The sequence below is a fragment of the Grus americana genome, chromosome 2, assembly GCF_028858705.1.
Source record: "Grus americana isolate bGruAme1 chromosome 2, bGruAme1.mat, whole genome shotgun sequence".
Lineage (NCBI taxonomy): Eukaryota > Metazoa > Chordata > Aves > Gruiformes > Gruidae > Grus > Grus americana.
The window spans coordinates 39,632,588-39,642,277 of NC_072853.1; the positions used below are offsets into that span (position 1 = coordinate 39,632,588).

General features: G+C 39.7%; 1 long non-coding RNA gene across 9 annotated transcripts in view; it reads right to left on the reverse strand.

Moving 5' to 3' along the window:
• LOC129203259 (uncharacterized) overlaps positions 1-9,360 on the reverse strand; it is a 33,281-nt gene extending 23,921 nt beyond the window's left edge. For 4 of the 9 annotated variants that reach the window (XR_008575964.1, XR_008575959.1, XR_008575962.1 and 1 more), the window contains exons 1-3: positions 9,127-9,360; positions 8,456-8,559; positions 70-4,671 (exon numbers count right to left, since the gene is read on the reverse strand). This is a non-coding gene — a long non-coding RNA (uncharacterized LOC129203259). The remainder of the gene's footprint in view (positions 1-69; positions 4,672-8,455; positions 8,560-9,126) is intronic. The other 5 variants (XR_008575961.1, XR_008575960.1, XR_008575963.1 and 2 more) reach the window with 5 other exon arrangements.
• Positions 9,361-9,690: the final 330 nt, after the last annotated feature.

Consider the following 9,690-nt stretch of genomic DNA (forward strand, 5'->3'; position numbering starts at 1 on the left):
AGCAAAGAAAAAAACCCCCAAACCCCAAAACAACCCACAAACAAACAAAAAGTGTTCTTTAAAACTTACCCTGCAAGCAGGTAGTATCAATTCTTGACTTTGATTTGGGATATTGGCTTGCCTTTTTGATCTCAGCAATAGTTGAACAATATTCTTCCCCTGGTAACATGCACTTTGGGCACTTCTCATACTTTTTGTAAAGTTCTTTTCTGAAGCTACTTTTGAAATCCAGAGCCACCTCTGGCAGTCACTGCAGAACAAGCAAAGGATCCTTATCCAGTAACCCCCCTTTTCACAATATGCCTGTTACCGAGTGAAACAAACAAACAGTCTAGCAGAATATCCAGCACGTCAGTCATTTCGTAGAACGTGTGAAACTTTTAGTCATTTTACGAAATGAGTGAGTGAAGGAGTCATTTTGCAAAATGACTGAAAATTTCAGTCATTTCAGGAAATGACTGGTTTCATGATACAACTAACATATCATGCGCTAAAGAAAAGACTTGGGCTGAAAGTGCGAAGCAGATCGTGTTCTTCAAACCCCCTCTTGTGGCTGTGGGGAAAAACGCCATAAAATACCGCATTTTACTGTAATCTTTTGTTTAAAGACTGCGGTGATTGTTCAGGAAGGAAGGAGATGTGGGAGCCCTTGTTTTGCGGTAGAGCACATCCTGATGCTTCGTATTCTTCCTTGAAAATCTCTGGCAAAGGAGTTAAATTTTTTTCTTAAGTTTTTAAGAAGTAGTACACGGGGTTTGAGCTGGATGTCTCTGCAGAGGTCCAGGACAAAGCAGTTGCCCAAAAGGTTCTGTAGGGATGGACCCACTGGCTATTTCACTTTGTTTTCTGAAAACCATTTTAAAGCTTTGTAGGCTTCAGGTAGAGCTGAAACAAAATGAACAGGTCCAGAGAATACTTTTAGCAGATAGTGAGCAATGAAGAAGCTTTCACAAATGCTGATGAATCTATTCAAATCCAAGCAGTTTTGGACAAAAGCTGCCTGTAAGGCAAAACTCCCTCTTTTCCTAAATAGAAAACAAATAATTGATCCTCTGGTAAAGTTTAAATGTGACTGAAAGAATGAGTTGACATTGTAACATATGTCCCATTGTAAGGGGAGACCAGGATAAGGAGAGAGGTGATTGTGGTTTGCTGTGAAAATCGTTGCTTAATTCCAAAGTGCTTTAAAAATAGTGATGCAAATTATGGCAGAAATTTTGGTCAATGCCACAAATCTCTGGTGCTGCCTTCCTGTGGAAGGAAATCAGCACCTTGACTTTGGGAAAACAGATGTTGAGGACCTGTTTGCAGAAATGGCACCACACCTCAAGTCCCTGTCAAAAGGATAATGCCAGAATGAGAGTTAAATCCGTCAGATTGGATCATTACTTGGTTTGGAGACTACTCAGAACAAGATGCTCTGCAGGACTTCAGCACAAAAACCTTTGGACACCTTTCAGGTCTGTGATACCTCATTTTGCTGGTATTCCCCTCTTCCTAAATCCCACATACTTCCTCTTTCTTCTACTATTGTTTCAGAAAAATCTTTTTAATAAATTTTCAATCTAATTTAAGTGAACTATTTTCTTTCAGCATAACTATGGCTACCAGTTTCTGGTCTTTTTTTTTTTTTTTAATATACTTAATTTTTTTATTTACAGTTATATTGAGAGTCAGTGGGCATATAGCACCTAAAACAGTAGCCTGAGGGAACCTGGTAGAAGTCCATTTTATTGTACATTGTATTCTGGCACACTGAAAGACTACACAGATCAGCTACAAAAGTACTTCATACCAAAACTTACAGGAACTGTGTCTGTTCTAATGCCAAAGAAAATGATTGAACTGCATAATTTAATAAAGGCTTACATTAGTCTAAAACACCCTAAGCAGGGAATAATTTAAAAATATAATCTGGAAAAACATTAGTTTATAAACAGAAAGAAAATTGGTTGTGCTTTCCTTGATTTTTTTTCACCTGTAAAAGTTGCCCAAAATGCTGACCATTATTATTTTCAATGTATTTCATTTAATGCATAAGGGAAATAGCTCACTAAGTTTGTGCTACATAGCTCTGTAGAAACTAAGATACATTTTCAGGTGAAAAATCAGAGACACTTTTCAGGGAAACATTGAAATATTTTATTTTGGAAATGCAACAGTAAAATCAGCTAGATAACATTATTCTTCCCCAACCAAAACTGTCATGCCCAACAAAAATCACAGCATGAATATTGGCCATACATTTTTTGACAATAGAAACTTCAGCAGTGTGGTTCTTCCCATATCTCTATATATTTAGGGAGCTCAAGGTTTGGTTCCTGGCTCTGTCATAGCTTTTGTGAGTGCTTTAGCTGAAGGCGAGGACTTGCAACAGTGACTCTGAATCTGCTTGAGTGTGTCTAAGTTTGAAACCAGTGAAATTCCACTGTGCTCCATTTCACTACATCCTGATGTGCCTCAGCTCCCTAAAAATATCTTCCTGGAAGGGAAAATTTATTAGTTCTTGTGAAGAATCCTCATGCTGTGACAACAGGGAACAGACACGAGGACAACAAGGGCAAATCAGGAGTGGCCCAAGGCTCCTCAGCAGGGCAGGCCGAATTGAATTTTTCATTCTTCAACTTACATCATCCTCATAGGTAGGACTGACGCAACTTCTCCATGTAGCATCCTTCCTAAATGACCTAGGGTGGATGTTGGCCCAGGGAAAGACCGGGCAGCCTTCCTGGGGGACAGTGGCAAGTGGAGGGGTGACCTGCCACCTCCCCAGATATTTGGGGGACAGGAGGCCCCACCCTGGCCTGATCCCCACAGTCCCCTGCAGTCCTTGCTTTCCTCTATGGCTGTGGGAGGGTTTGGCCTCACGGTGGGTTGTGTGGGTCCTTGAAACATTGACGTACTCCTTGCCTTGAGTGATGGCGTATGTTTTAGTTCTTTACAATGACCGGGCACAAACTTTCATGGAACCTGCTGTAAGCCTGAATAAAACATCATACAGCATTAAGCTTTTCCATCCAAACAGTTTTAATTAATCCAGCCAGTTCATGCTATACATTTATCAACACTAAAACCAGCATTATTTGCTGAAGTGAATGTAGACATGCAGAGGAGTTAGGTATTAGTAATTACTCTTAAAACGTACTATACATATACAGCTACTCTATTGATTTCCAATATTTAATATTCCACAGTGACCAGCACAGAGCTAGCTACACTAATGAAAATACAAGTATATTACTCTCAGTCCCTTAGCCAACATTTGAGACATTTATTTTTATTTATGTAATACTGAGGAAAAGCTCTATCCCTAATAAATTTGTCTGAGTGAGAAGTTACTTTCAAAGACCACAATACTTTGCAGTATATGATGCAAAAAGTAATCTCTTTTTAAACATTACTTGTTTACTTTATTGAAGCATTACTTTTGAAATATTTTTATTTAAAAAAAGTATTTTGCAACTGTCTTATATATTTAGGGGTTTTGGACTATCACCTGCTTGCAGACTGGTCAGTCTCATTGTGCGGTTGTGCCATGCTGAGACAACGTCGTTGTGATCGCCTTTCCGCAACAGAAGTGTGATAGGTTGGCATTTCTTCCCTTTTTCTTTTGCTCACTCCATGAATATGTTTCTGCTAAGTTTAATTCATTTTCTTTCTCAAAGGTGTATAACCGGTGAACCTCTAAACCACTTGACCTTTCAGCTGCGTGTGTTTCTGGAAAGAGTTTGCTAAGGAAGGGAGTGTTGTGCACTGCTTCTAGCTACACATTCCTCGGATCTCCCCTGTGCTCTTGTTTTCAAGGTTTATTATTATGGGATTGGACTTCAGGAAGGCAGATTTTTAAAGAGCACTTAATTTGGGTTGGTCTCACAGACACCGACTTTTCCTGGGAATTCTGCCGTTGACTTCCGTGCAAGCAGCTTCTAGTGAAAGTTGAGTCCTTCAACTCCAATACTGGGTACCTGTGCCCAGAAGGAGCCAAGCTGTGGGTACAAGACCTGTAACAACTGTTTGTTTGATCAAAGACTCCAGCACTGGTAGTAATTAGATAATTGACAACAAAAACTGCAATATGGAATAGACTGTAGGAAGTAGGAAAATGCCGCTTCGGTATGTTTAAATACAAATGTGAACGTGAAAACCTATTCTAAGGCAAATTGTCAATTCACTAGAAAATACAGTACCTGGTTTTCTTAACCTTTTCATAGCAACTGAGAACCACCAGCTAAGAGTTTTTTCATCAGAACAGATTTAGCGAGTTAAGATTTCCCAACTCTAGATCTTCTAAAAAGCATATCAAACTGGCATTATTTGTCTATCACATCCACTTACCAGGTAAGAAGATCTTGGCATTTTTTCTATAGCAGCTTACAAAAGCCTTCAGTCTAGTCATCATACCTATTTCTTCTCTTTTAAGTTTTGCTTCTGTCACTTCCACGGCTTTAAGTTGTGACACTTTAAGACCCACACTTCCTCAGAAAATAATGCTTCAAGGTGCAAAGCGCTTCGTGAAGAGCAGTTCTGTTCCAAGCTCTGATGTTATTCCCAGTCATACCACCCTTCTGTCCTTCCTGCTGCACCTTCAGTGGTAGACAATACAGAGAGTCTTTGCAAAACATTAGGAAACTAATCATTGTGAACTGGATTTATCTGTCCATCTGAAAAATACTGAAGAGATATTTGCTTGGCAAGAAGTAACCTTTCTCAACAGAGAACAGTTAAAGATGTCTTAAGGGGATCTATTTGAAAACCTTAGTACATTTAAAATTCCCATTCAAATTAATGAGAATGACTTTGTTCTTACCATTGACAATTCAGGAATCCAATGTTTTTGAGCATGAAAACAATTGAGTCTCAAGTAACAAGTGACCTCTACTGCAAAATGAAGACTGGAGAATTTACAATCTTCTCAGTCTTCTTTCCTGGCAAAGATCAGGGGCTACCAGATGGGGATCAATTAAAGCAATGTGAAAAAGCTGATAATTTGGCTTCCTGGCTAAATTTAAAATGGAAAAATTAGTTGGTTTGGATGATGCCAAAATGGTCAACTATTTCTTGGAATATAGAAAACCATTGAAAAAGGTGAAAAACTCCCCCGCGCCCCCCCCCCCTTTTTTTTTTTAATTTCTCTCTCTCTTTTTTGGTCAAACAAATTCAACAAGCTTATCACAAACTTACAAATAGTTTCAGCTGACCTGCACTTCCATTTGCAGTGAACAAATCACTCAAGCAAAAGACATTCATCACCTCTGGGAACAATGCACACCTTTTTTTTTTCCATGCGGCTTTCCTGAACACTAGTAAGCCATTAACCATATTTGCTGCTTCCTGCATTCAATTACCAAACACGGTGTGCTTGCCAGACCAGATTTTCCACATGAAAGTATTCAACATACGTATATTTTTTGCAATTCTTTTCCTGTTCCAAGAATTAGTTTTGCTTTTATCTAAACAAGGAGTGGGTTCCATGATCAAGCAGGAGAAACACCGTTTCTAAAACAGTGTTTCTACTAAATGCAGAAAGCTTGAAGGACCCAAGATCTTCATTTATCTTAGATGGGAAGAGGCATTGTCTAGTCTGGATATCCAAATTATAGCACTCAGACTGATTCTCAAGAGTGCTGAAGTGCAGTTTCTTTCTCTATTTTTAATTTTAAAACAATACCCATATTGTATAATTGTTCTCTTTTTTTTTTCAGAGCTATCGTTTCAACAGCAGATGTACTCCAGCAATGACAGATACTTTAAAAAACAATAGGAAAGGTACTTTAATTAATTAATGCACTGTTAGAAGCAGTTTTGGATGCAGAATCTATGGGGGAAGATTATGAATATTTTGTCTGAATGGTTCTTCTGTTTCCCAACAATTCTGTAAATATTTTAATAGTGTAGCAAAAATGATGCATCCCTGATGAAAAGTTAAGAGACAGGCAAAGGAAAAAAAAAAGTGATTTCAACCTTTGTACTATTCCCCCCCAAAAATAGGAGATGTAGCCTGGGGCCAGGCAACTTCAACCTTGTTAACTGAGCCATGAGCATCCTCCTAGGAATGACTAGAATTCATTGCATGCTCACCAGAGCCCTGTAATGGATTCAGCATTAGGCTTCAAATGCAAGAGTTGAACTCGCATGGGCCCACAAAAGGCCTGGGTTGCAAAACAGACAGGAACAAAAGCTCTGTGCAGACTCCTTCCCCTACCTTTAGAAACCATTTTCTGCTGGCTTGGTGGTTTTTGGTTTTTTTTTTTTTTCTTTTTGCAAGAAAACCACCCTTTTACAGGATACATTATCTTCCTAATTCTATTTAAAAGTAGGAAATTTTTTAGGGGGAAGGGAAAACATATGACAAGGTTGAAAATGTAGCTAGGAAATAGTGGTAACACATTACTGCTCTTGTATTTTGGTTTTGGGTTGTTGTTTTTGCGGGTTTGTTGTGGGTTTTGGTTGCTTTTTCTAACGCTTTCCATTCCCATTTCCTTTTTTCCCAAAAAAGGTTTCCATTTTGCACTCCGTGCTTTGCTGAAATCCAGGGAGTAGGACCTCTGTATATCTTTTTTTAGGATATCTAAGCTTTCTGGAAGGTAACAGAATATTCCCTATTAACCTACAGTGTGTCAGAGGCAAAAAGCCTTATTGTAGCCCTCCTGTTTTCATTTTCAATCTGCTGTTGCTGGAAGGGATAATCTACTTAGTCTCTGCTGGGTAGGATGGGATCTTGGGAGTTCCCATATTACTTCTTGTCCTGCGGGTTCCTGGTGTTCTCCTCCCTGACATTTTGCCAGGTCCCACTGAGAGGGTCACAGAACTCTCCCCTAAATCCCATTTTTCACCTGGTATGACAGAGCACTAAATCATCTCATTTACGCAAATCTGTTCTCTGGGACCATTCAAGGACTGCCCTCCTCTCAGTCTGGCGCTATCTGCAGAGTTTGCTTTTCCCTCCTTTCTTAAAGGATTGTAAGAAACTACAGAAAATTGGGGAGTTTTCTTTGGGAAGCAAGCTACTAAACATGAACGCTGTAAATATGGGACTCCCAAATCCCTCCTCTTTCCTTTACCTGCCCCTTCCCCCATATTTAAAAGCACGTGAGAGGCTGTCGGTCAGCTCTGTTCCAAGGTTATTTGGAAGGTCTTCACTTTCCCTAGTGTTAGCAACCAGCCACGAATCACAGCCTTCAGTAAAGTAAGGGCTGCCTGTTGGCTAAAGCATTATTGAATACTCCTTTCAGACTCACCCAAAACACCGCCACAAAGTCTAATACTAAATCCCAGTGATAAGCAATAGTTGAAATTAAACAACGTGGATGTCAAAATCTGTTGGATCTGTACAAAGGTAAAACCACGGCACTTTGAGAGACACTGGTACAGTAATACCAGGGGAAATCAGTGTGTAAGCTGTCTGACCTCTTTTTTTTTTTCCACCCCCCCTGCCCAGTCCTCCCTTGCTCTCTCTCTCCTCCATCCCCAAAGGAAGTTAAAGATGTTTTTATAATGTGGATGATAGAGACGGCTGATCTGCATAATGAAGCTGAAAACAGCCTGCTTGTGTTGAAGCTCCTCCTCTGCATGTTACATGCCAGCAGAGATTTGCTATGAAACAGAAGGAGAGCTGCAATGCAGCATTTTCCTCTGGAACTTTGCAGCTGTATTACAGTTCCAAGCACATCACGAAAAGATTTTTGTTTACAGTATTTAAAATCAATTTGAATGGTAGCTGTTAAAAGTAGGGAGATGAATCACTGCACGTCCACTAACACTTTAGTGCTCACCCACCCTAAGGCTATTATGCTTAACTGAATTACTTCATGTTCTCTTACAATTAATTTCCTATTGTTTATGGTACTGCCTGCCTCTAATAATTAGTGGTCCTTAATACTCAGCTATTTAGAAATAAGATGACTGGGTGAAAAAGCAGAGTCATAAAGGAGCTCAAAATATTGAAGAACAAAATCACTAAGCAGGGATGATAAGGGCAGTAACCTCAGAAGGGGGAGAAGCTTCAAGGAAAACTTCATATTGAAATCATCTCTTATTTTCTTCAAGCACAGTAGTGTTATTTCCTAATAAAGTTCACAATTCTTCTGCTTCCCAAACTGTACAATGTCATTAGAAGGTCAGTCGGGACGGCAGTATCTTTCCTCCAGAAGTCAAAGCTGGCAAACATTTGGTAACTCCCATTGCAGGCAGTGAAGTAACTGCCTTTTCTCCTTCAAGTCCATATTGCTTTAACATTATCTGAGCTCAGCAAGGCAGGGTGTTATGTGTTATGAGGTCATTTCCAATATGCTATCCTGCATCTCAAGCCCCAAAGCGCTGTTCCAATTTACTCATGAATCTGAACTCCAAACACTCTGGAAAAAGTAAATGCCTTGGTCCAGCTTCCCCCTCCTAGCCCCTCCACAGAGGTATTAGTTTAATGCACCACCATTTCCATTACAGGTTCAAAACTTACTGCAGTTGCAAGTGAGAAGAATAACAGTGCTCTTAGATTAGTTCCCCATGGAAATAGTCACCAAACCAGTCAGCATAATTATCAGACTCCAGTGAAGAAAAATCCTAGATGAAAAATATATCAGTGACAATGATAAAATTCAGCTATGAAAAACTCTGACAGAGCTCTGGGGGAAAACTATCCCAGCACTCTCTCGCTTTTGACATGATATGAAGATAATTCGTATAGAAGAATTATATTTGCACAAGGTTAGTAATAAGAAATCTCACATTGGATTTCTGCTCTGTTTTTAAAAAACCAACTTCCTACATGCTGGATTTAACCACTGATTTCAATAAAGCCAGGATTTAACTCTCATTGACTGCGATGCAGCCATTTCTCCCTAAGCCTGAAAAATACTTAACTTCCCACACGTGTGCACACAAACAGAACAAAAGCACAAAAACTACATATCCACTTGTCTCCTATAACATCATGCGTCAATTGCGCCTTGCAAAATGACGGCTGCAAGCATGTTTGCACCGAGCTTTCTCCATACGTTTGAAGCTATAGCACGCAGCATTAAAGCAATTGCAAATGGCTATGACTATTACAAATGATAGAAGCATCTCTCCCCTTCATCTTTCTCCTGCCATTTCACTAGAGAAGGCAGTTTTATGATGGGTCCTTACTTGAATGATCATCCTCTGATTTTCTGCATCTTCTGTTGCGATTGACTGAAAACCGATCAGTTGTTGATACATACGCACTGTGAATGTTAAACTATGTCACACCAGAAATGGGGACAGATTTTTCTATTAGCTGTGTACATACAGCCCAAAAGAGCAGCCCCTTTTCCCTTGAAGTACTTACGCATTGCTGTATTGCGAATATTAACCAGCAGTGAGTTATTATTGCCCAGTCAAGTCCTCTCGCTCCTGAACATGACAAACTGTACTGCTTTGCCTGAACTGACCTCTGATGGAACAAAATTAATCACTCTGTTTCCACAAAGACTATACAGATATCCAGAACATGTGATCTTCCTCGATATTTTATCCTTTTGCTGAGTAGAGCGCTGAACTGCGTAATCCCTAAATTGCTGACTGCTGAGCAGGTTTAGCAGGGGAAGGATCACTCTTTATGTTCCTACACACTTCCCTAAGCATCTGCTCTGACCCACTGCTAGAGACAGAATATTAGGCTAGAAAGACCCATAGCTCCACCTCCATCTTGTGATTTTAATCACAGTTTAA